At 37.1% G+C, this 27038-nt stretch overlaps 1 protein-coding gene across 3 annotated transcripts in view; it reads right to left on the reverse strand.

Moving 5' to 3' along the window:
- Positions 1–27038, reverse strand: part of SLC7A3 (solute carrier family 7 member 3) — a 126913-nt gene that overhangs the window by 46481 nt on the left and 53394 nt on the right. The window contains exon 1 of one of the 3 annotated variants that reach the window (XM_037821397.1): positions 9026–9075. The exons of the other annotated variants lie outside the window; for them this stretch is intronic. The gene's annotated coding sequence lies outside the window, so the exon portion shown is untranslated. Of the gene's footprint in view, positions 1–9025; positions 9076–27038 lie in introns of those variants that run through there. 3 annotated transcript variants of the gene reach the window in all.

Consider the following 27038-nt stretch of genomic DNA (forward strand, 5'->3'; position numbering starts at 1 on the left):
AATGTTCAAAAATAGATTGGGGTGATGAATGCACAACTATAAGATGGTACTGTGGATTTTTTTGGGGTGTTCTGCTCTGGCGGTAGCGGCAGCGGCAGCGGCGGCGGGACGCTAAGGCTCCCCTGGGACTCGGCCTCAGTAGCGAGGTGGCGGAGGCTGCGGAGGCGCAGGCAGCAGCTGAGGCGGCGGCGGGCTCAGGTGCAGCCGCTGTTACTCCGCCAGGAAAGTAGGTAAAAAGCCAGGAACTGCGTGGACTGGACACCACAGAGCAATCTGTCTTTGGGCATACTTCATACAACACTCATGAAAATGTCGAACTGCTGAGATCAGCGAAATCTGTAAGTTTTTGCGGCCAGGGGACCCGCGCCCCTCCCTGCCAGGCTCAGTCCCGTGGGAGGAGGGGCTGTCAGCTCCGGGAAGGAGAAGGGAGAACTGCAGTGGCAGCCCTTATCGGAAACTCATTCTACTGATCCAAACTCCAACCATAGATAGACTGAGACCAGACACCAGAGAATCTGAGAGCAGCCAACCCAGCAGAGAGGGGACAGGCATAGAAAAAAAAAAAAACAACACGAAAAACTCCAAAATAAAAGCAGAGGATTTTTGGAGTTCTGGTGAACACAGAAAGGGGAAGGGCGGAGCTCAGGCCTTGAGGCGCATATGCAAATCCCGAAGAAAAGCTGATCTCTCTGCCCTGTGGACCTTTCCTTAATGGCCCTGGTTGCTTTGTCTATTAGCATTTCAATAACCCATTAGATCTCTGAGGAGGGCCCTTTTTTTTTTTTTTTAATCCTTTTTTCTTTTTCTAAAACAATTACTCTAAGAAGCCCAATACAGGAAGCTTCAAAGACTTTCAATTTGGGCACGTCAAGTCAAGAGCAGAACTAAGAGAGCTCTGAGACAAAAGGCAATAACCCAGTGGCTGAGAAAATACACTAAACACCACAACTTCCCAAGGAAAGGGGGGTGTCCGCTCACAGCCACCATCCTGGTGGACAGGAAACACTCCTGCCCATCGCCAGCCCCATAGCCCAGAGCTGCCCCAGACAACCCAGTGTGACGGAAGTGCGTCAAACAACAGGCACACACCACAAAACTGGGCGTGGCCATTAGCCTTCCCTGCAAACTCAGCTGATTGTCCCAGAGTTGGGAAGGTGGAGCAGTGTGAATTAACAAAGCCCCACTCAGCCATCATTTGAGCAGACTGGGAGCCTCCCTACACAGCCCAGCAGCCCAGAACTGCCCTGGGGGGACGGCACTCACCTGTGACATAGCACACTCATCCCTCAACAGAGGACCCGGGGTGCACAGCCTGGAAGAGGGGCCCACTTGCAAGTCTCAGGAGCCATACGCCAATACCAAGGACTTGTGGGTCAGTGGCAGAGACAAACTGTGGCAGGACTGAACTGAAGGATTAGACTATTGCAGCAGCTTTAAAACTCTGGCATCACCAGGGAGATTTGATTGTTAGGGCCACCCCCCCTCCCCGACTGCCCAGAAACACGCCCCACATACAGGGCAGGCAACACCAACTACACACGCAAGCTTGATACATCAATTGGGCCCCACAAGACTCACTCCCCCACTCACCAAAAAGGCTAAGCAGGGGAGAACTGGCTTGTGGAGAACAGGTGGCTCGTGGACGCCACCTGCTGGTTAGTTAGAGAAAGTGTACTCCACGAAGCTGTAGATCTGATAAATTAGAGATAAGGACTTCAATAGGTCTACAAACCCTAAAAGAACCCTATCAAGTTCAGCAAATGCCACGAGGCCAAAAACAACAGAAAATTATAAAGCATATGAAAAAACCAGACGATATGGATAACCCAAGCCCAAGCACCCAAATCAAAAGACCAGAAGAGACACAGCACCTAGAGCAGCTACTCAAAGAACTAAAGATGAACAATGAGACCATAGTACGGGAGATAAAGGAAATCAAGAAGACTCTAGAAGAGCATAAAGAAGACATTGCAAGACTAAATTAAAAAATGGATGATCTTATGGAAATTAAAGAAACTGTTGACCAAATTAAAAAGATTCTGGACACTCATAGTACAAGACTAGAGGAAGTTGAACAACGAATCAGTGACCTGGAAGATGACAGAATGGAAAATGAAAGCATAAAAGAAAGAATGGGGAAAAAAATTGAAAAAATCGAAATGGACCTCAGGGATATGATAGATAATATGAACGTCCAAATATAAGACTCATTGGTGTCCCAGAAGGGGAAGAAAAGAGTAAAGGTTTAGGAAGAGTATTCAAAGAAATTGTTGGGGAAAACTTCCCAAATCTTCTAAACAACATAAATACACAAATCATAAATGCTCAGCGAACTCCAAATAGAATAAATCCAAATAAACCCACTCCGAGACATATACTGATCACACTGTCAAACACAGAAGAGAAGGAGCAAGTTCTGAAAGCAGCAAGAGAAAAGCAATTCACCACATACAAAGGAAACAGCATAAGACTAAGTAGTGACTACTCAGCAGCCACCATGGAGGCGAGAAGGCAGTGGCACGATATATTTAAAATTCTGAGTGAGAAAAATTTCCAGCCAAGAATACTTTATCCAGCAAAGCTCTCCTTCAAATTTGAGGGAGAGCTTAAATTTTTCACAGACAAACAAATGCTGAGAGAATTTGCTAACAAGAGACCTGCCCTACTGGAGATACTAAAGGGAGCCCTACAGACAGAGAAACAAAGAAAGGACAGAGAGACTTGGAGAAAGGTTCAGTACTAAAGAGATTCGGTATGGGTACAATAAAGGATATTAATAGAGAGAGGGAAAAATATGGCAAACATAAACCAAAGGATAAGATGGCCGATTCAAGAAATGCCTTCACGGTTATAACGTTGAATGTAAATGGATTAAACTCCCCAATTAAAAGATATAGATTCGCAGAATGGATCAAAAAAAATGAACCATCAATATGTTGCATACAAGAGACTCATCTTAGACACAGGGACACAAAGAAACTGAAAGTGAAAGGATGGAAAAAAATATTTCATGCAAGCTACAGCCAAAAGAAAGCAGGTGTAGCAATATTAATCTCAGATAAAATAGACTTCAAATGCAGGGATGTTTTGAGAGACAAAGAAGGCCACTACATACTAATAAAAGGGGCAATTCAGCAAGAAGAAATAACAATCGTAAATGTCTATGCAGCCAATCAAGGTGCCACAAAATACATGAGAGAAACACTGGCAAAACTAAAGGAACCAATTGATGTTTCCACAATAATTGTGGGAGACTTCAACACATCACTCTCTCCTATAGATAGATCAACCAGACAGAAGACCAATAAGGAAATTGAAAACCTAAACAATCTGATAAATGAATTAGATTTAACAGACATATACAGGACATTACATCCCAAATCACCAGGATACACATACTTTTCTAGTGCTCACGGAACTTTCTCCAGAATAGATCATATGCTGGGACATAAAACAAGCCTCAATAAATTTAAAAAGATTGAAATTATTCAAAGCACATTCTCTGACCACAATGGAATACAATTAGAAGTCAATAACCATCAGAGACTTAGAAAATTCACAAATACCTGGAGGTTAAACAACACACTCCTAAACAATCAGTGGGTTAAAGAAGAAATAGCAAGAGAAATTGCTAAATATATAGAGACGAATGAAAATGAGAACACAACATACCAAAACCTATGGGATGCAGCAAAAGCAGTGCTAAGGGGGAAATTTATAGCAGTAAACGCATATATTAAAAAGGAAGAAAGAGCCAAAATCAAAGAACTAATGGATCAACTGAAGAAGCTAGAAAATGAACAGCAAACCAATCCTAAACCAAGTACAAGAAAAGAAATAACAAGGATTAAAGCAGAAATAAATGACATCGAGAACAAAAAAACAATAGAGAGGATAAATATCACCAAAAGTTGGTTCTTTGAGAAGATCAACAAGATTGACAAGCCCCTAGCTAGACTGACAAAATCAAAAAGAGAGAAGACCCATATAAACAAAATAATGAATGAAAAAGGTGACATAACTGCAGATCCTGAAGAAATTAAAAAAATTATAAGAGGATATTATGAACAACTGTATGGCAACAAACTGGACAATGTAGAAGAAATGGACAATTTCCTGGAAACATATGAACAACCTAGACTGACCAGAGAAGAAATAGAAGACCTCAACCAACCCATCACAAGCAAAGAGATCCAATCAGTCATCAAAAATCTTCCCACAAATAAATGCCCAGGGCCAGATGGCTTCACAGGGGAATTCTACCAAACTTTCCACAAAGAACTGACACCAATCTTGCTCAAACTCTTTCAAAACATTGAAGAAAAGGGAACACTACCTAACTCATTTTATGAAGCTAACATCAATCTAATACCAAAACCAGGCAAAGATGCTACAAAAAAGGAAAACTACCGGCCAATCTCCCTAATGAATATAGATGCAAAAATCCTCAACAAAATACTTGCAAATCGAATCCAAAGACACATTAAAAAAATCATACACCATGACCAAGTGGGGTTCATTCCAGGCATGCAAGGATGGTTCAACATAAGAAAATCAATCAATGTATTACAACACATTAAAAACTCGAAAGGGAAAAATCAATTGATCATCTCAATAGATGCTGAAAAAGCATTTGACAAAATCCAACATCCCTTTTTGATAAAAACACTTCAAAAGGTAGGAATTGAAGGAAACTTCCTCAACATGATAAAGAGCATATATGAAAAACCCACAGCCAGCATAGTACTCAATGGTGAGAGACTGAAAGCCTTCCCTCTAAGATCAGGAACAAGACAAGGATGCCCGCTGTCACCACTGTTATTCAACATTGTGCTGGAAGTGCTAGCCAGGGCAATCCGGCAAGACAAAGAAATAAAAGGCATCCAAATTGGAAAAGAAGAAGTAAAACTGTCATTGTCTGCAGATGATATGATCTTATATCTAGAAAACCCTGAGAAATCGACGATACAGCTACTAGAGCTAATAAACAAATTTAGCAAAGTAGCGGGATACAAGATTAATGCACATAAGTCAGTAATGTTTCTATATGCTAGAAATGAACAAACTGAAGAGACACTCAAGAAAAAGATACCATTTTCAATAGCAACTAAAAAAATCAAGTACCTAGGAATAAACTTAACCAAAGATGTAAAAGACCTATACAAAGAAAACTACATAACTCTACTAAAAGAAATAGAAGGGGACCTTAAAAGATGGAAAAATATTCCATGTTCATGGATAGGAAGGCTAAATGTCATTAAGATGTCAATTCTACCCAAACTCATCTACAGATTCAATGCAATCCCAATCAGAATTCCAACAACCTACTTTGCAGACTTGGAAAAGCTAGTTATCAAATTTATTTGGAAAGGGAAGATGCCTCGAATTGCTAAAGACACTCTAAAAAAGAAAAACGAAGTGGGAGGACTTACACTCCCTGAATTTGAAGCTTATTATAAAGCCACAGTTGCCAAAACAGCATGGTACTGGCACAAAGATAGACATATAGATCAATGGAATCGAATTGAGAATTCAGAGATAGACCCTCAGATCTATGGCCGACTGATCTTTGATAAGTCCCCCAAAGTCACTGAACTGAGTCATAATGGTCTTTTCAACAAATGGGGCTGGGAGAGTTGGATATCCATATCCAAAAGAATGAAAGAGGACCCCTACCTCACCCCCTACACAAAAATTAACTCAAAATGCACCAAAGATCTCAATATAAAAGAAAGTACCATAAAACTCCTAGAAGATAATGTAGGAAAACATCTTCAAGACCTTGTATTAGGCGGCCACTTCCTAGACTTTACACCCAAAGCACAAGCAACAAAAGAGAAAATAGATAAATGGGAATGCCTCAAGCTTAGAAGTTTCTGCACCTCAAAGGAAGTTCTCAAAAAGGTAAAGAGGCAGCCAACTCAATGGGAAAAAATTTTTGGAAACCATGTATCTGACAAAAGACTGATATCTTGCATATACAAAGAAATCCTACAACTCAATGACAATAGTACAGACAGCCCAATTATAAAATGGGCAAAAGATATGAAAAGACAGTTCTCTGAAGAGGAAATACAAATGGCCAAGAAACACATGAAAAAATGTTCAGCTTCACTAGCTATTAGAGAGATGCAAATTAAAACCACAGTGAGATACCATCTAACACCGGTTAGAATGGCTGCCATTAAACAAACAGGAAACTACAAATGCTGGAGGGGATGTGGAGAAATTGGAACTCTTATTCATTGTTGGTGGGACTGTATAATGGTTCAGCCACTCTGGAAGTCAGTCTGGCAGTTCCTTAGAAAACTAGATATAGAGCTACCATTCGATCCAGCGATTGCACTTCTCGGTATATACCCGGAAGATCGGAAAGCAGTGACACGAACAGATATCTGCACGCCAATGTTCATAGCAGCATTATTCACAATTGCCAAGAGATGGAAACAACCCAAATGTCCTTCAACAGATGAGTGGATAAATAAAATGTGGTATAAGATGGTACTGTGAACAGTTGATTGTACACCATGGATGATTGTATGGTATGTGAATATATCTCAATAAAACTGAATTTAAAAAAAATTCAATTGACAGGCATGTGTGTCACCAAAAGGAAAGCTAGAGATTAAAATATGGGATTGTATAACACAGTGAACCTTGTAGTGGATGATGTTTATGATTAACAATACAAATATAAATAAGCTCTTTCAGGTACTAGTACAAATGTACAACACTTGTACAAAGAGTTAATAATAGAGTGGGATATGGGAAAAAAGTACCTACTGCAAGCTACAGACTATAGTTAATGGTAATACCTTTTTTAATGTAATTTTATTGAGATATATTTATATACCAGATAGTCATCCAAAGTATACAATCAATGGTTCATGGTATCATCATGTAGTTGTGCATTCATCACCATAATCAATTTTTGAACATTTTCATTACTCCAAAATAAATAAAAATAAGAATAAAAATAAAAAAGAACATCCAAAGCATCCCATACCCTTTATCACCTCCTATTGTTTATTTATTTTTTGTCTTTATTTTCTTAATCATCTGTCCATACACCAGATAAAGGGAGTGTCAGTTGCAAGGTTTTCACAATTGCACAGTCACACCGTAAAAGCTATACAGTTATACAATAATCTTCAAGAATCAAGGCTAACAGTAATATTTTTTCATCAACAGTAACAAATGTACCACACCAATACTAGGGGTCAGTAATGGTGGGGGGGGAGATAATGGATATGGGGTGTTTTCGGTTTTCTTTTTTTTTTTTAATGTTTATTTGCTATTTTTCTTTTTGGAGTAATGAAAATGGTCTAAAATTGAGTGTGATGATGACGGCACCACTAAGGGATAATACTGTGAGACATTGATTGTATACTTTGGATGGATTATATGATATGTGAATATATCTGAATAAAATTTACAGTTAAAAAAGTCAATGGACAGGAGGATTCCTGGAAGACGGTAGTGATGGAGTAATATCTTAATCTCCCCAAATCACACTCCCCATACAAACAGAACAACATCTACAACAAAAAGTAGCTAACAGATATCCCCATGAACCCCCCAAATATGAGGGAGTTAGACAAATTACCAACAACTGCAAGACCCATGTGATATCAGCAATTGTGCAAAAGGAAATAGTGGGAACCAATAAGACATGTGACAGACCAGAGTCCCCAAATAGCCACACTCACTGGAAAGCTCAGAGGGCCAATTTGAGGACAGCAGCTGAAACTTGGAGGGCTTTTGCATATTCCAAAACAGGAACAGTGGTAAGATCTGAAGGGGCTGCAACAATCTGAGTCTGCAGTAGTCTGAGCCCCATGAACTCTCAAAAATAACTAGCTAAAGCTCTTTGCCAGGGCAAAGCCCGATATTGAGGAGAAACTGCTGTGAATAGAATCCAAACTAAGCAGCAAGGAACAACAAAGAAAAAAAAAGCGAGAGAAGGTCCAGATAAAAGTGGAGGTGGCCTTTTCAACATGAAGAAATTAGAATGGTCATTGCCCAAATATCCCTTAAGATTGAGACAACGATCAAATGAAAGGGAGGGGCTGTAACAGAGAGGATAGGATTTAACTAATAATTATGACTATGGAATCATTATATAGATATTTCTTTTTAGTTTCTAATGTACCAGAACAGCTGGAGGAAATACCTGAAATGGTGAAACTGTAACCCATTTTATACTTTGAAATTTGCTCTATAGCTATTTGTTAAAATGTACTTTGAAAGTTGTAACTTTTCTGCATGTATTATATTTCCCAATTTAAAAAAAAGGTTTTAAAAAAACTGGGGGTGGGGAACAGAGCCAAGATATCTCAGAAAGGAAGCTGCTATATTTTTTAACGCTACACAAAAGCAACAGAAGAGGGCGTGCAAAAGCCATGAAATTAGAAAATCTAGTCTGGATCCTGCCTCCTACAATTAAAACTAAAATTCATGTAAAAATGAGCAACGAAAAAGGATCAAGGTCAGATTTACCATAAAAATAAAGAGAATAAGGAGAATAACATCCCTTCACAATGAAAGCATGGCAGAAATATATGACCACAAAACGTAAAAACTATAGCCTACTATTTCAAATCAAGTAAAAAGACATTAAGAAAATGATACACAGTATGAAAGAACAACATAATTCAGTATTATAAAAACTCAAAATTAAGTAATAGAAGTCAGGAAAGAATTGGAAATAAAAGAAATAAATTTACAGATGAATCCTAAATTAAGAGCTTAAGCAAATAAACCCAATACATAGTTCCTTAGGAGAAATAGAAGATGAAAAGGACGTTTTTTAAACCAAAAATAAAAGAATAGACAAAAAGGATTTGAGAGAAAGGGATACATTTAGATGATCATTAAAGAAAACCAGCATACATAGAAGAAAACCAGAACAAGGGAACACAATAATAAAAACTTAAGAAAGCTTTCCTGAAATAATATTTTCTGAAATAATAAAACAATAATTTTAAAGATTTGAAACAACATATTAAAAAGACAATTTGTGTACCTGAGAAAATTGACCAAAATCACCAACGCTGAGATGTAGTCTAGTAAAATTACTGGACTGTAAAGAAAAAGAAAATATTGCATGCACCCAGAAAAAGAGAACATGGGAAATAAAATCAGCCAGTCATCAGCTATTTTGTCAGCAAAGCTTTATACCAAACAAAAATAAAGTAACATGTTCAAAGATGCTGAAGGAAAGAAAATGTTACAAACATTTTATATTCAGCCAAATGGAATTTCAAAAATAAAGGTTACAAATTATTATCAACATGTACTCACTCAGGAAATATTGTTCTCCTGAGCCTTTGCTGCAGAACCTATTAGAGAACAAACTCCAGAAAACCAAAATACGAAAAAGACATTAATGTAAGGACTGGTATTGAGCACTAAATAAACATAATAAATAAATAAACACACATACATACGTGTAGAATTAGGATTAAATGAAGGTTCTGAGTAAGAGAGTATAGTATATAATGGCTAAAAATGGAGGACAGTGGAGAAAGGACATACAAAAAATATTTTGAACTGTTTTCATATTCATATTGGTGGGGTTAGTATTAATATTACTATTCTGAGAGAGTTCTGCATGTTAAATGGGATAAAGCAAATGAGCAATTATGTGATATAAGATTCTCAAGTATGGAAGAAAGGAGGTTCAGATGTAAGATAGAAGGGGTTAAGGAAAACTCTGTAGTTCTGAATTTGAATTAAAAGTATCAGTATAAACTCATGAGGCATTTTTTCTTAAAAGGCTTAGAAACAGTGACCATCAATAGCTATGAGCATTGGGAGCATCCAGATTGTGACCTTGAAATACATTTACCACTGAAAAGAAACAAAGGCTTCTTGGAGAAGAGGCTGATTCTAGACCTGGGGCAGGAAGTACACAAAATGAGCCTGAAATAGTAAATATTTTTAAATCCATGAGTTCATAATGATTATGCTTTTAAAAATTGCCAAAATGTTTATAATAGGGAGCCAACTCATTTTTTAAATTGTTGAAGGGGAAAATCAAGCATTTATCCTGCCTTTCCTCAACAAATTATACCATTGGGAAACCATAAGAGGTTTCTCTTTATAAAGGTATTCCAACATATAAATGATGAAAAATTGCTATCAACATTTTACAAGCCCTAATGAATTAATGAATCTAGGCTTTGAGCATCAAATGGCTGCTAACATCACAAAAAGAAAGACATCTAGACATTATGTGTCTCCTTGTGGAAGAATACAAAATTACTTGTGAGGTAGTCTTACCAAAAACCTCAAACCTGACCCTGATCGTGCCTGTAGCTCCAGCTACTAATATACAGAAAATACAGAGAACACGGTGAACTACACCATGGGGAGGCAATCAAAAACATCCAGATTCTGAGAAACTCTATAGGTCTCTACTTTAGAAACTCTACAGTTTCTTCAATAAATAAAGTGCAAGGAAAAAAAAAAGGAAAGGGAAACCTATAGATTTTAGGAAAACAGGCAAAACTAAATTACAGTGTTTATAGAGGGAACATTTGGGTGATAAAACTATAAAGGAGAAGAAGGAAGTGAGTGATTACCATAAAATTCAAGACAGCAGTTCCTTTTAGAGGGAAGGGATGGAGCTGTGACTGAGACAAGTCACGTGCCATGTCTTCTGAAGTGTCAAGCAAAGTTCTATTTCAGGACCTGGGTGGTCATTACAGGGGTATTTGCTGAAAAACAATTTATTAAGCTATACATTAATGTTTTGTGCTTTTCTGTGTTTGCTGTATTCTATAGTAAAAAGGGTTTAAAAAGAAAACTCAGTGAACAATTTTAATGACAGATTGGACAGAGCTGAAGAGAGAATTAGTGAACCATAAGGACAGGTCGGAAAAAAGTATCCATAATGCAGTCCAAAGAGACAGATATGAAATATGAAAAATGTGAAAAAAAAGATGAAAGAGAGGTTAAGAGACATAGAGAATAGTGTGAGAAGACCTAACAAAGGAAAACTGGATTGGCAGAGACATTATTTGAACAGGTAATAGCTGAAAATGTTTTTAATAACTGATGAAAGACACCAATCTATAGATTCAAGAACATGTTCAATGAATCCTAAGGAAGAGAAATAAAAAGGAGCAGATACCTGTACACATCATAGTGAAACTACAGAACACCAAAAACAAAGAGAGGATCTTCAGGTCAACAGGAGAAAATAAGACTTTGAAGATTACTTTCAAAGGAACAACATACCATTAGTTGATTTCTCAACAGCAACAGTGGAAGCATGATAATAACAGCATGATATTTTCTATATGCTGAGAGAAAATATTTGTCAACCTAGAATTCTAATGCCCAGCAAAAGAAAAAAAATACTTTCAAGAACAAGGACAGAATAAAGACATTTCCAAACAAAGAAAAGCCACCAGAAGACCAAAATTAAAGAAATACTAAAGAACGTATATCTGGCAGAAAGAAAGTGATATCAAGATGGAAGGTCTGAAATGCAAGAAGAAATGAAAAGCCAAGAAAGTAGCAAATACCTAGGCAAACATAAGTGAACATTGATTTATAAAACAATAATAATAATGTCTTTTGAGACTAAAAGTTCAAGACTATAAAAAGACATACTAATAGCACATAAGTTGGAAGTGAATAAATGGAGTTAAAGCATTCTAAAACAACTGTCTTCGAACTACAATACACAAAGACAATCCAAGGGTTACAAAGGCACAAACAATTTCAAGAAAATCAATTTTCAGCTACTTATCTTCTACAGGTACACTTTCCAAATATTGATCTGAGAAAACATCTGTGCTGGAACTGCAAGTTTTCCTTTCCTATTCCCCCTTTCACAATAGCCCTTTTCCCACTTTACAAAAGAAAGACTTACTTCTCATCACCCCTATGGTGCACTACTCTGGAGTGTAAAAGCTTCCAGTGCCAAATAAAGGATGTTGGAGTTGAGAAAATGAGTGACTTCAATTACCGAGTAACACAGCCTTTCGCAAGTCAGCTAGAAACAATTCTTTACTTTCAACAAAATTGAAGGAGAAACTAATCAAGTTGTGAGCTGATTATTAAAAATAATATTTGATGATACATCACCATATGATTTTTAGCATGTAGCTCAGAAGTGACACCACTACAGCAAACTTTCCATTCTCATCTACTTACTTATGTGAACAAAGTTTCTCAGCTCCTGTATCTATAAAAATGAAAGCAGTAGCATCTATGTTATACCCTACCTCTTTCTACCAATAAGTAATATCTTCTATGGACAGATAAACTATTTTTAAAAATAGTCCCATCCATCTCATTAAGAGATTCATTTCCAATAAAATTTTACTTTTTATGTTTAATAATTATTTTCTTAGATTTGTAACATATTCATGTTTTTATCAATTTTGTACCAATGATAATTGTAACACTAATTCAATTCAGAAGAAATATTTTAATATTAAAGGTTTATGCTCACAGGAAATTAAAAATTTGTTAAAATTCCAATAGACATATTTTTTGAGGCAGAGAAGTATGATGGGGTAATAAAAAAGACTTTCAAGCATAAAATAGCATTACATAAGGATAAAATTCTGTGGGAGAAGTGGTATGAAATAATAATTCAAAGAAACAAAAGAAAAACATGGATGCTGCAGGTCTTCTAACTATTAAAGAAAGCTTGCTCATGTAATTTTAAATGGATGATGGCACGTGTGTGGGTATAATAATATGATACAAAATGCAAAGAAAAATTTGACATAAGAATAGAAAAATCTACAATGATAGTAGGAGATTTTAATATAACTTTCAGAAACAGAACAAGCAGACCAAAAAATGGATTTGAGCAATATTTCAAATATGAACAAAAGAAGAAAGGCATAAAAGAATATATGCAGTATGATACCATTTGTTCTAGTTTGCTAATGCTGCGGAATGCAAAACACCAGAGATGGATTGGCTTTTAAAAAGGAGGTTTATTTGGTTACACAGTTACAGCCTTAAGGCCATAAAGTGTCCAAGGTAACACATCAGTAATCGGGTACCTTCACTGGAGGATGGCCAATGACGTCCGGAAAACCTCTGTTAGCTGGGAAGGCACGTGGCTGGCGTCTGCTCCAAAGTTCTGGTTTCAAAATGGCTTTCTCCCAGGATGTTCCTCTCTAGCAAGCTTGCTCCTCTTCAAAACATCACTCACAGCTGCACTAAGTTCCTTCTCTTTTTAGTCAGCTCATTTATATGGCTCCACTGAACAAGGCCCACCCTGAATGGGTGGGGCCATGCCTCCATGGGAATATCTCATCAGAGTCATCACCCACAGCTGGGTGGGGCACATTCCAAGCAAATCTAATCAGCACCAAAACATCTGCCCCACAAGACTACAACAAAGATAATGGCGTTTGGGGAACACAATACATTCAAACTGGCACACCATTTATATGAAGTTCAAACTAAATTATATTGTTTAGGAATACATTCATAGGTGGTAAAATTATTTTTAAAAGCATGGGAATGATTGTCAGAAAATCTCAGGACATTGGTTATCTCTAGTGGGGAAGAAGATGATAAAATCAGAATTGGGTAATGGAGAGGCTTCTAAGCCTTCCTTTAAACTGTTACTTACGTTTTATACATTCTCCTGTATTTATTACGATTTTCATATACATGCAAACACCATGGTTAGTGGCAGTATAGTACTCCCCTGAATCATACCACTGAACAAATTGGGGGTGGTGAGAAGTCCAGACCCTGAGCAGAATCTCTTTTGCCTGGGAAAACATCTCAATAAGCATTTATAACAAGAAAAAATATGAAGGAAAATAAATGTAGTATGATTTTGGGTGGGTGAAGGAGAATAAGAAGAGAGAATTCATTTGACCTTGACTCCAGGAATATTCTTCAAGTGGTGCAAAATCACGATATTTTACCCCTAGAGAAGAAAATATAATCCCGCATGCCCCTCCTATCTCTGCAGTGAAAAACATTTATTTACATGGTCATAATAATAATGTAAATGTTGCTTATTGATTTACAACTCTTAGAATCAACCCTATAAACAAAGCATGGAAAATTAAGATTACCCAACAGATTATATCTGTTCTCAACCTTGAGAATGTAAAAGTAAAGATATAGATAACATGGAGGTGGGAGAGATGTTGAGAAAAAGAGTTGGGAATTAATAATCTCCTCATCTAAAGTGAAGCCAACAGATACTATCAAAGTTGACAGAACAAGAAATAAAACTCTATTGTTTAGGAGAATGCTTATTGTAATGGTCCCTAGATTGTAAGCTCTTACAGCAGACAAATCTATTCCTGAGTTGTAATGGTTATCTCTAAATTCTGAGATGCTAAGCTCTTATGTATAACCTGGTCAATCTCTGGAACTTTGGGTATCTGTGTGACACCTGAAACTCAGAGCCAGAGTGCAGCAGCTATGAATGTCAGCATTACCCCATACAGCAAATGTTTAAAAAAAGCTGAAAAAGAGATCAGACTTCAATTAGAGTTATGAATGAAGAGGATCTGGTTAGGACTAAGGCAAATCAGGCCAAAGGGTAAAGGACGATACTGACTGTGTTTTAAAACTTCAAATTCTGTGTGAGACCACGGGAAGAGATGTTTACTTGGTGCAGGAGCTGGATTTTCTGCAGCACACTACATAATTTAACTTGCATGGTCAGCTTATTCAAACACCATAATTACATGGAACTTTGAATAGGAAGTGAGATCTGGTAGGTTTGTACAGGTTAGTGTGAAATCCCGATACAACCCAAAGTAATTTCGGCAGAGAATAAAAATATATTTGCAGCCTCCCCCCCCCAGCCCCGAGGAACTGGGGGAAAATGCAGAAATGTGGGACTTCCCCACCTGGGTTATTACTGATATTCTCACAAACTTTGAGGACTAACAATTTAGTATGATGAGCCCTCAATCTTGGGGCTTGGCCTTATGAAGCTTGTTACTGCAAAGGAGAGTCTAAGCCTACTTATAATTTTGCCTAAGAATCTCCCCCTGAGTGCCTCTTTGTTGCTTATATGTGACCTTCTCTCTCTCTCCAAGTCGATGTGGCAGGTGAACTCACTGCCCTCCCACCTACGTGGGACATGACTCGCAAGAGTGGAAATTTCCCTGGCAACATGGGACATGACTCCTGGGGATGAGCCTGGACCTGTCATCATGGGATTGAGAACATCTTCTTGACCAAAAGGGGGAAGCAAAATGAAACAAAATAGTTTCAGTGGCTGAGAGATTTCAAATAGAGTCGAGAGGTCACTCTGGAGGGCATTCTTATGCACTATATAGATATCCCTCTTTAGTTTTTAGTGTATTGGAATAGCTAGAAGGAAATACCTGAAACTGTCTAACTGCAACCTGGTAACCTTGATTCTTGAAGGCAATTGCATAACTACATAGCTTACATGGTGTGGCTGTGTGATTGTGAAAACTTGGTGGCTCACACTCCCTTTATCCAGTGTATGGATGGATGAGTAGAAAAACGGGGACAAAACCTAAATGAAAAATAGGGTGGGATGGGGGATGGAGTGTTTTAAGTGTTCTTTTTTATTTTTAGTTTTATTTCTTTTGGAATAAGGAAAATGTTCAAATATGATTCTGGTGATGAATGCACAACTATATGATGGTACTGTGAATAATTGTACACTGTGGATTATTGTAGGGTATGTGAATATACATCAGTATAACTGTATTTTAAAAAGTCTATTGTTCAATTATAATTACTGCAGCAATTATATAATATTATTTGCTTCAGTTGGTGTTAAAGTTATTTTGTTTTCCCTGCATATGTACCAATTGATAGCATGTTGGGTGGCAGAAGGAAAATTAAACCCGGGTTAATATGTAGTCCCAGATAACCCAAGCAGTTTACTAATAGAGTTGACTGTAGTTCAATATAAATTTACCAGGGAATTATCATGATCTGCAAAAACCACTCTCATAAACAGAATGCCCACATAGCTACATTTCAGGTCTCCTAATGTAAAAGTGAAATGCACCCTTGAATATTTACTCATGTCTCTTAGGTGCCACCACTTTTCTCCCATTCTCAGCTGAAAAGATCTACATCTAGCTTTTATTTATTGTATTTTCGGTTTATTTCAGATCTGCTATATTAACCAATAACACATATAAAAATTGTGAATGCAAAATAATTCCTGATAATTAAAATAAACTTGCATGTATTAAAAAAGTCTATTGTTTAATGTTACAAAGATAATCTATAAAACATTAAAGTAATAAAACTGGGATAAGGAGAAGAGGGGAGCTAGATCAAAATTGATACATCAAAAAAATGGCAAGATAAGCATATTATTCAGTTATGGAGATAACCACCAGAAGAACTGAAATGAGAACCCATTAAAAGCCATCGTCTAAGGGGAGTAGGGGACAAGTATCAAGTGACTTATTATAAGCCCTTTTGTTATTTGCTTCTTCATGATGTATATATTACTTTGATTTAAAAATATATTTTAATTTCAAAAGAAATAGACCTGCATACACTGTCATGGGAAGATGACCAAATTCTATAGTGAAATAGAAAAGCAAGTTGCAGAACTGTATGCTTAGTATGATCCAATTTCGTGAAAAAAAATAAAATTATACATATTGGCACTAGGCAAAGGGACTCTATATGAATGTACAGCAAATAGTGATGAGAGCTCATCTCTTGGGTACAGGATTTTATACAGAACTTTTCCTTTCAAAGTCATAACTTTTTATAATGTTTATTTAAAATTTAATGAGCATATATTATTGTGTAATTAGCAAAAAGAACAATTAAAGAAAACCAAAAATAAATGAACTGTGATAACCCCATATTTCTCAAGAATCCTTCAGTTTATAAAATGAGACATACTCATTGACTTAATCAAAATTGAGCAATGACTAACCCTAGGCTTTGGTAAATGGTAAGAATACAATTTACTAAATTGACTTTTAGACTGCTTTTGTCTTGCTGCTGAAAATCCCTAGTTTTGAATGGCTAGCAGGCTACTGTTACCCACAAAAATTCATATATCCTTACACATGGATTTCTGATGAGATGACTCAGCATTTAATAAAAAAAGAACTTCTGCTTTATGTTTTAGCCGTTTTCTTCCCTTCTGCTGTAGTGGGGTGGTGAGACCAGAAGGGAAGGCTTCACAGAGGCAGCACTCTTATCTCTCTCACCATTGAAACTATATGCCAATGTTCTCAAAGTATGGTCCTTGGGCCAGCAGCATCAACATCATCTGGGAATTTCTCAGAAATGCAAATTCTCAGGGCCCAGCCAGACCTACTGAATCAGACTCTCTGGGGGTGGGGCCTAGCAATCTGAGTTTTTACAAAGCCTTCTAGGCAGGGTTGCCAGATAAAATACAGGATGCCCATTAATATTTGAATTGCAGATAAATAACAATGATTTTTAGTATAAATATTTTCAGTATTTGGGGCACATTGAAAAATGATTCATTGCTTATCTGAAATTCAAATTTAGGGGGGCAACCTAGTTTGGATTTTTATTTTTTCTAAATCTGACAACCCGACCTTCAGGTGGTTCCCATCCACACAATAGTTTGAGAACCACTGAGGCAGAGGCCTTGGACTCAAATAGACATGACTCCATCACTTTTTTAACAGTGTATGAAATTCCACAAATATAACTGGCATCTCCATATGACAAAGGAGACCATGGCAGGGAAACAGAGATGTGAGGGAGAGAACCAACCAGCCTCTGGGCCTACAGTAAAGTTTGGTAACAGAAAGGGCCTGGGTTTCACCAGAAAATTTACACAGGCTCTGAGTGACTGTCACTCTACTGTCCATAGGGCGCTGCTCTAATACCAAACACAATTGGATATTGAAGAAAGGGAAGGAGATGCAGAGGAGGAGAAAACAAAAATCTCTTAACAGAGAGGATAGAGTATAAAAGGGTGCAGGAAAAGGGCTATGATTTAGAACTGGCCAAGGTCAATTTGTGCTCACATCAGGTCATAAATCACAAAAGACAGATGGCCACAAATATCGATAGTTCCAAGGCTGAGAAACCTTGCTCTTTATAAAGCAGGTCTGTGCAGAGAAAGAGCTACTCTCTTCACCATCACTTCACCCCTTTCCCCCAAACCATTAACCTTCCCCTAGAATGAGGAGTTTGCACTGCACTGCAGAGATGTTATGAAAGCACATTCCCATAAATCTGAAGAAGGTAGGTAGTGACTTGGGCAAGATATTAAAGTCTCTAAGCCTTAGTATCCTCATCTGTAAAATATGAGTAAAAATATTTACCTCTTAGAGTTGTTTCAGGGATTAAATAAGGTAATATGACAGTTTAAATTCACCTACACTATGTGTCAGGTGTTGAGAGTAAAGAGATAGTCTTCGGTAGCAAGGATTTAAATCTAATGAGTTTTAAGCCATATAGTAGATTTTCAAACAAAGGCTAACTTTCTGCACACCCACCCATGCTCTTCCTCTTCACTGATATACAGGGGCCTAATCCTCTCTCTTCCTTACCAGAGAACTGGAAGGAAAACCATTACCAGTTTGTACTATTTTGCTGATGCTTCTTATCAATAATTCTGAATACTATATTCAAAACCAATGTATTGTTCTTAATAATCAGAAGTTCAGTTAGCTATTTAAGGCTGGCATCTGCTCTGTTCTCAAAAAAATGACTATACCCTTGAACATGATCAGGAAACAAAACAAGCTAGCCATCTTTCTGACCTTGTTCTACATGGTTCTGAAAATCCTGCCCTGAAAGAACATCACTTTGTTTGCTGGCCAGCTGAGGGGTGGTGAAGTCCAGACTGACCCTGAACCACAGCCCAGCACCTCACCCATCCCCCAATCACACAGCTGCCCTCTTGTTTAATAGAGATTTTGTTTCCATCTGGCCCACCCTATTTTTCCTCTCTGTTGGTGTCCTGAGCTCTTTTGCAACAAAATGTAGGTACAAACCCCACCCCCACCCATTCATATCCGAAGCTCCACAAGTTGCCCTTTGGTTTCCAAAAGCTGCCAGTAAATTCCAGTGTATTGTGTCACAATATCAATGGTTTTTTCTTATTATATTGTTTTTCTTCTTGTTTTTTTTAATGTTATCTATTTAAAAGGCAGTATCTTTTATACTGCGAATTTTCAGTAGAAGACGCATAATGCACTTTTTTAAAAACTTCTGTTGGTGTGTATTGTATGTAGTCTGTGTGCTTCTGGTGATGAAAACACACTTTTTCTTTATTAAAAAAATCCTGCCCTGGGAGGGCGTTTTATTTTTCCTGGGCTGCTCAAGCAAATACCATGCGATGGTTCAGCTTAAACAATGGGAACTTATTTGTTCACAGTTTTGAGGCTAAAAGAAAGTCAAAATCAAGGCATCATCAAATTGATGCTTTCTCTCCAAAGACTGTGGCGTTCTGGGGCCGGCTGCCTGGGATCCTTTGTCCTTAGCTTGTCACTTGGCAAGGCACATGGCAGCATCTCCTGGTCTCTCCCTTCTCTTCCAAGTTCCGTTGATATTCATTTCATGGTTGCTCCCTCTGTGGCCTTCTCTCTTTATAAACTGAATTTCATTCTGCTTATAAAGGACTCCAGTAATAGGATTAAGACCCATCCTGGGCCACATCTTAACCTCATCAAAAGGTTCAAAAAGTCCTACTTACAATGGGTTGACACCCATAGGAATGGATTAGGTTTAAGAACATGTTTTTTTTCTTGGATACACACAGCTCCAAACCATCACAGAGGGCTGTAATAAGCAAGGTAAGGTCATTAGACTAGAATATTTAGGTGCTCTCTCAACATTTCTACTTGGTCATGAAATGGAATGAGAAAAAGGGAGGAAAGGGAAAACTCAAGGGTAATATCCAGGTTTGGGGTTGAGCATCTAAGTGATAGTAGTACTATTTACTGAGATCGAAAAGTCTTGGGGAGAAGCAAGCTTGGGAGGGAAATCAGGGATTCTATTTTGGACATCTAAAAAACATTCTCTACCTACTATGTCTCTAACCTTTCCTTCTCTCAATCTGTACAAATGAAGAAGTCTCTTCTTTCTTCAAACAAAGCTCTCCCCCAAACCCTATAATTGCCCTAACTGTTGCCTTCTCTCCTTCCCCTTAGGTCCAAACTTCCTTTTTTTTTATCATATTTTTTTATTGTAGAATATCACATGTATACATAGAAGTGATAACTTTCCGAGTGAAATTTAACAAGTAGTTAGAGAACAATTTTCAAAGAATATTACAGGTTACAGTTCCACAGTTTCAGTTATTTCCTTATTGTGAAATATAACATATATACAAAAAAGGTAATATCTTTCAAAGTATGCTTTAATAAGTAGTTATATAGGAAATTTCCAAAGTTCTTATGAGTTATAGTACCATAGTTTCAGTTATTTCCATATTGTGAAATACAACATATATACAAAAAGGTGATAGTTTTCAAAGTACAATTTAACAAGTACTATAGAACAAATTTCAAAGGATGCTATGTGTTACAGTTCCACCATTTCTTTATTTATAGCTATTCTAATACCCCAGCAACTAAGAAAGAGAAAATTACATGAAGATTCAGTATTCATAATCCTTTGCTAAATTCCATCTTGTCTGTTGCTACCCCTTCCTCTAGTTTCATCATTTTCCCAATCTTTAGGGATGGATGTCTAGGCAGTAGCCACCCTAACCTGTTCATGTTGGACAGGGGTGTCAATTTTATGAGCGAAGGGGACACATCTAGTTGTTCTTGAAGAGGCTATTGCCTCTGGGTTTTGGGACTTAGCTAGCATAGGAGTTCTCTGAAGAATTTAAGTTTCTGAACAATAAACTTACTGAGTGAAATCTTTATAGCGTCTCAGATAGGGATCCGGGTATTCTTTAAGTTTTTCAGAACTACTGTTGACTTGGCCTTATCATACTGTGGTCATTTGGCATATCAAGGTGAAACTTGCATAGGAGTAACATCCAGGATAGCCTCTTGACTCTATTTAGCCACTGAAAGCTTATTTTGTTGCCTTTCTTTTCCTCTTTTTGGTCAAAAAGTGTTCTCAATCCCTTGATGCCAGGGTCAGGCTCATTCGTGGAATCCGTGTCCCACGTCGCCAGGAAGACTCATTCATCTGGGGGGTCCTGTCCCACGTCGGAGGGGAGGGTGATGAATTTATTTGCAGAGTTAGGCTTAGAAAGAGAAAGTCCACATTTGAGCAACAAAAGAGGTTCTCTGGAGATGATTCCTAGGCATATATGGCAGTTTGGATATATTATGTCCCCCAGAAAAAGCCATGTTCTTTAATGCAATCTTGTAGGGGCAGATGGATTAGTGTTGATTAGGTTTCAATCTTTTGATTGAGTGTTTCCATGTAGATATGACTCAATCAACTGTGGACGAAATGTTTGATTACCTTATTTCCATGGAGACATGGACCCCACCCATTGAGGGTGGGTCTTGATTTAATCACTGGAATCCTATAAAAGAGTCCACAAACAGAGCTCAGAGCAGCTGAGAGACATTTTGGAGACAGCCATGAAAGCAGATTTTTTCTAATGCTTTGGAGATGCTAGCCCAGAGTTTGCTCTGGAGAAGCTAAGAGAGGACAAAACACCCCAAGAGCAACATTTTGAAGAATGCACAGAAGCTTGCCAGCTAGCAGAGATTTTATGGAAGCTGTTGGCCTTCCTTTGGTGAAGGTATACTCCTATTGATGCCTTAAGTTGGACATTTTCATGGCCTTCAGACTGTAAATTTGTAACCAAATAAACCCCCTTTATAAAAGCCAATCCATTTCTGGTATTTTGCATAACAGAAGCATTAGCAAACCAGAGCAGCATAATTATAGGTGGGCATAGCCTCCCCCTTTATTACAATAATTTTCACCCCAGCAAGCCTCAAGATCAAGGGCTTGACTTACAAAGCAGGGGGTTCCTAAGTTCACAAAGCATATGTTATGTCCATGATAATCCATCCATATCTCACATTATCATCACCTAGTTGTACAATCCTCATCACTCTATGTTAAACAATTCTCATGACCCAAAACATTTCATAGCTCTTGTCAACCCTTAATTATTTGTCCCTAATATTTCTGTAGTACTAGTATGGTATTCCTATTAATTATAGTCCCCAGTGTGGAATATGTATATTTTTCCCATATACCTTTCTGTTGTCAACTCTCTGTGCTAGTGTCATACCTCAGAAGTATATCATGCAAACACCTATCCAAATTTGTGGTGCTGATCTGTGGGGAACATGCTTTTAAACAACCCCTTTCAATCCTATTCACTTTCAATACAGCTCTGATACTTATATTCCCATTATCATCACCCCTATCCATTACCATATCTTTGAATTCACCATCATTAACATATCTGAACATATTAGCTTATCATTCCCCCTCACTAGCTACTGTCTAATACTAGGTACCCAATACCCTATATTATAAGACATTGATTTTGCACTGTTCAGAGAGTTCATAGAAGTGGTAACATACAATATCTCTCCTTTTGTGCCTGACTTATTTCACTCAGAATTATATCTTCAAGGTTCATCCATGTTGCCATGTTTCAGGACCTTGTTCCTTCTTACTGCTGCATAGTATTCCATCATATATATATCACATTTTTTTTATCCACTCGTCTGTTGAAGGACACTTGGATTGTTTCCATCTCTTGGTAATTGTGAACAATGCTCTTATGAACATCAGTGTACAAATGTCTATTCTTGTCACTGCTTTCAAATCTTCCGGGTATAAATCAAGAAGTAGAATTGCCGGATCATAGGGTAATTCAATATCCAGTTTTCTGAGAAACCACCAAACTGTCTTCCACAGTGGCTACACTATTATACATTCCCACCAGCAATGAATAAGAGTTCCAATTTCTCCACATTCTCTCCAGCATTTATTGTTTCCTGTTTGTTTAATGGCAGCCATTCTTATTACTGTGAGATGATATGTCACTCTGGTTTTGATTTGCATTTACCTAATAGCTAGTGAAGATGAACGTTTTTTTTCATGTGTTGCTTAGGTATTTGTAATTCCTCTTCGGAAAAAATGCCTTTTCATATATTTTGCCCATTTTATAATTGGGCTGTTTGTACTACTACTGTTGAGTTGTAGGATTTCTTTATGTTTGCAGGATATGGTTTCCAAATATTTTCTCCCATTGTGTTGGCTGCCTTTTCACCTTTTTGACAGTTTTTTGAAGCACAGAACTTTTGATTTTGAGGGGTTACTATTTACCTATTTTTTCTTTTGTTGCTTATGCTTCGGATGTAAGGTCTAAGTAGCTACCATCTAATACTAGGTATTGAAGATGATTCCCTACATTATCTTCTAGGAGTTTTATGGTATGGAATCTTATATTGAGGTCTTTGTTCCACTTTGAGTTAAGTTTTGTATAGGGTGTGAGGTAGGGGTCCTCTTTCATTCTTTTGGTTATAGATATCCAGTTCTCTGAGCCACATTTGTCAAAGAGACTGTTCTGTCCCAGTTCAGTGGATTTGGGGGCTTTATCAAAAATCACTCAACCATAGACCTGGGGGTCTATTTATTTCAGAACTCTCAATTTGATTCCATTGATCAATATGTCTATGTTTATGCCAATATCATGCTGTTTTAACCACTGTAGCTTTATAGTAGGCTTCAAAGTCTGGAAGTGTAAGTCTCCAAATTCATTCTTCTTTTTTAGGATGTCTTTGGCAATTTGAGGCCCCTTTCCCTTCCAAATAAATTTTATAACTACCTTTTCCAAGTCTGCAAAGTAGGTTGTTGGAATTTTGATTGGAATTGCATTGAATTAGTAGATCAGTTTGGGTAGAATTGACATCTAAACAATGTTTGGTCTTCCTATCCATGAACACGGAATATTTTTCCATCTCTTTAGGTTCCCTTTTATTTCTTTTAGTAAAGTTATGCAATTTTCTGTGTAGAGGTCTTTTACATCCTTGGTTAAATTTATTCCTAGGTACTTGAATTTTTAGATGCTTTTGAGAATGGAATCTTTTTCTCGAGTGTCTTTTCAGTTAGGTAATTTCTAGTGTATAGAAACATTACTGACTTATGTGCATTAATCTTGTGCCCTGCCAATTTGCTGAATTTTTTTATTAGCTCAAGTAGTTGTGTCATTGATTTCTCAGGGTTTTCCAGATATAAGATCATATTATCTGCAAATAATGACAGTTTTACTTCTTCCTTTCCAATTTGGATGCCTTTTATTTCTTTGTCTTGCTGAATTGCTTTGGCTAGCACTTCTAGCACAACGTTGAATAATAGTGGTGACAGCAGACATCCTTGTCTCATTCCTGATCTTAGAGGGAAAGCTTTCAGTCTCTCACCATTGAGTACTATACTGGCTGTGGGTTTTTCATATATGACCTTTTTCATATTGAAGAAGTTTCCTTCAATTCTTACCTTTTGAAGAGTTTTGTCAAAAAAGGATGCTGTAGCATAAACATGGAAGCAGTAGTCAAATATTTTAGCCTAAACCAGTGGTTTTCAAACTGTAGCCTACATTATAATCACCAGGAATCTTTGTTAAAACACAGAATTCTAACAATTGCTCAGACAATGCTTTTGATCTTGGTCCAAGGAGCCACACTTTGAGAGCCAGTGGTTATGCCATGGGGCCATAGTATTTCTCAATAAGGGAAAATGTGTAAATACTTCAAGAATGTGCTAACTGTACCTTTTTGTGCAAATAAACTGACTTGATTATTCATCTAAAAAAAATTCCCATGGTATAATATTTTCATCTGTACAAATAAGTAAATAAAGTGAAGTATTCATAAAAAAAAAAGATGCTGAATTTTGTCAAATGCTTTTTCAGCATCTATTGAGATGATCATTTGATTTTTCCCTTTTGATTCGTTAATGTGTTGTACTACATTGATTGATTTTCTTATGTTTAACCACCCTTGTATGACTGGGATGAACTCCACTTGGTTGTGGTGTATGATTTTTTTAATGTGACTTTGGATTTAATTTGCAAGAATTTGTTAAGAATTTTTGCATCTATATTCATTAGGGAGATTGGCCTGTAATTTTCCTTTCTTGTAGCATCTTTATTTGATTTTGGTATTAGAGTGATGGCTTCATAAAATGAGTTAGATAGTGGTCTATTTTCTTCAATTTTTTGTAACAGTTTGGGTAGGAATGGTGTGAGTTCTTTTTAGAAAGTTTGGTAGAATTCCCCTGTGAAGCCATCTGGCCCTGGGCTTTTATTTGTAGGAAGCTTTTTGATGACTGATTGGATCCCTTTGCTTGTGATTGGTTTATTGGGGTCTTCTATTTCTTCTCTGGTTAGTCTAAGTTGTTCATGTGTTTCAAGGAAATTATTCATTTCCTCTAAATTCTCTTGTTTGTTGGTGTACAGATGTTCATAGGATCCTCTTATGATTTTTTAAATTTCTTTGGAATCTGCAATAATGTCCCTCCTCTCATTTATTATTTTGTTTATTTGGGTCTTCTCTCTTTTGGACTTTGTCAGTCTAGCTAAGGGTTTGTCAATCTTGTTGATCTTCTCAAAGAATCAACTTTTGGTTTTATTTATTCTCTCTGTTGTTTTTTTGTTCTCCAGCTCATTTATTTCTGCTTTATTCTTTGTTATTGCTTTTCTTCTACTTGCTTTAGGGATAGTTTGCTGATCATTCTCTAGCCTCTTCAGTTGTTCAGTTAGGTCTTTGGTTTTAGCTCTTTCATCCTTTTTGATGTATGTATTTACCAGTAGAGCCATAAATTTCCCTCTCAGCACTACCTTCGCTACATCCCATAGGTTTTGATAGGTTGTGTTCTCATTTTCATTCATCTCTAGATATGTAGCAATTTCTGATGCAATTTCTTCTTGGACCCATGATTGTTTAGGAGTGTGTTGTTTAACTTCCAGATATTTGTGAATGTTCTAGATCTTTGATGGTTATTGACTTCTAGTTGTATTCCATTGTGGTCAGAGAATGTGCTTTGAATAATTTCAATCTTTTTAAATTTATTGAGGCTTGTTTTATGCCCTAGCATGTGATCTATCCTGGAGAATGTGCCATGAGCACTAGAGAAGAATGTATAACCTGGTAATTTGGGATGTAATGCTCTATATATGTCTATTAAATCTCATTCATTTATCACATTGTTTAGGATCTCAATTTCCTTATTGGTCCTCTGTCTGGTTGTTCTATCTATAGAAGAGAGAGGTGTATTGAAGTCTCCCACTATTATGGTAGATGTGTCTATTGATTTCAGTTTAGCCAATGTTTTTTCCATATATTTTGGAGCTCCTTTGTTGGGTGCATAAACATTTATGATTGTTACTTCTTCTTGGTGAATTGTCCCTTTTATTAATATATGGTGTCCTTCTTTGTCTCTTTTGACATCCTTGCATTTAAAGTCTATTTTGACCAATATTAGTATAGCTATCCCTGCTTTCTTTTGGTTGCAGCTTGTGTAGAATATTTTTTCCATCCTTTCACTTTCAATCTCTGTGTCACAGGGTCTAAGATGTGTCTCTTGTAAACAGCATACCAATGGGTCATACTTTTTAATCCATTCTACCAGCCTGTACCTTTTAATTGGGGAGTTTAATCCATCCACAAAGATATTATTATGAAGGGAGTTCTTGAACCAGCCATCTTATCCTTTGGTTTTTAGTTGTCAGATCTATTATTCCCCTCTCTCTCTTTTTTTCCATTTCATTACACTTACTAATATTCTTCAGTTATGTGCCCTTCTCCAGACCTCTCTCTTATTTTTTTCTCAGTCAGGAGAGCTCCTTTTTGTATTTCTTGTAGGGCAGATCTCTCATTAACAAATTCTCTCAGAATTGCTTTGTGAAAATTTTAAAGTCTCACTCAATTCTGAAGGAGGGCTTGGCTGGATAAAGAATTCTTGGCTGGCAATTCTTCTGTTTCAGAATGTTAAATATATCATACCACTTCCTTCTCACCTCCATGGTCCCCACTGAGTAGTCAGTACTAAGTCTTATGTGCCTTCCCTTGTATGTAGTGAATTACTTTTCTCTTTCTGCTTTCAGAACTTTCTCCTTCTCTTTAGCATTTGACCATCTGATCAGTATA

Source organism: Choloepus didactylus, chromosome X (assembly GCF_015220235.1).
Source record: "Choloepus didactylus isolate mChoDid1 chromosome X, mChoDid1.pri, whole genome shotgun sequence".
Lineage (NCBI taxonomy): Eukaryota > Metazoa > Chordata > Mammalia > Pilosa > Megalonychidae > Choloepus > Choloepus didactylus.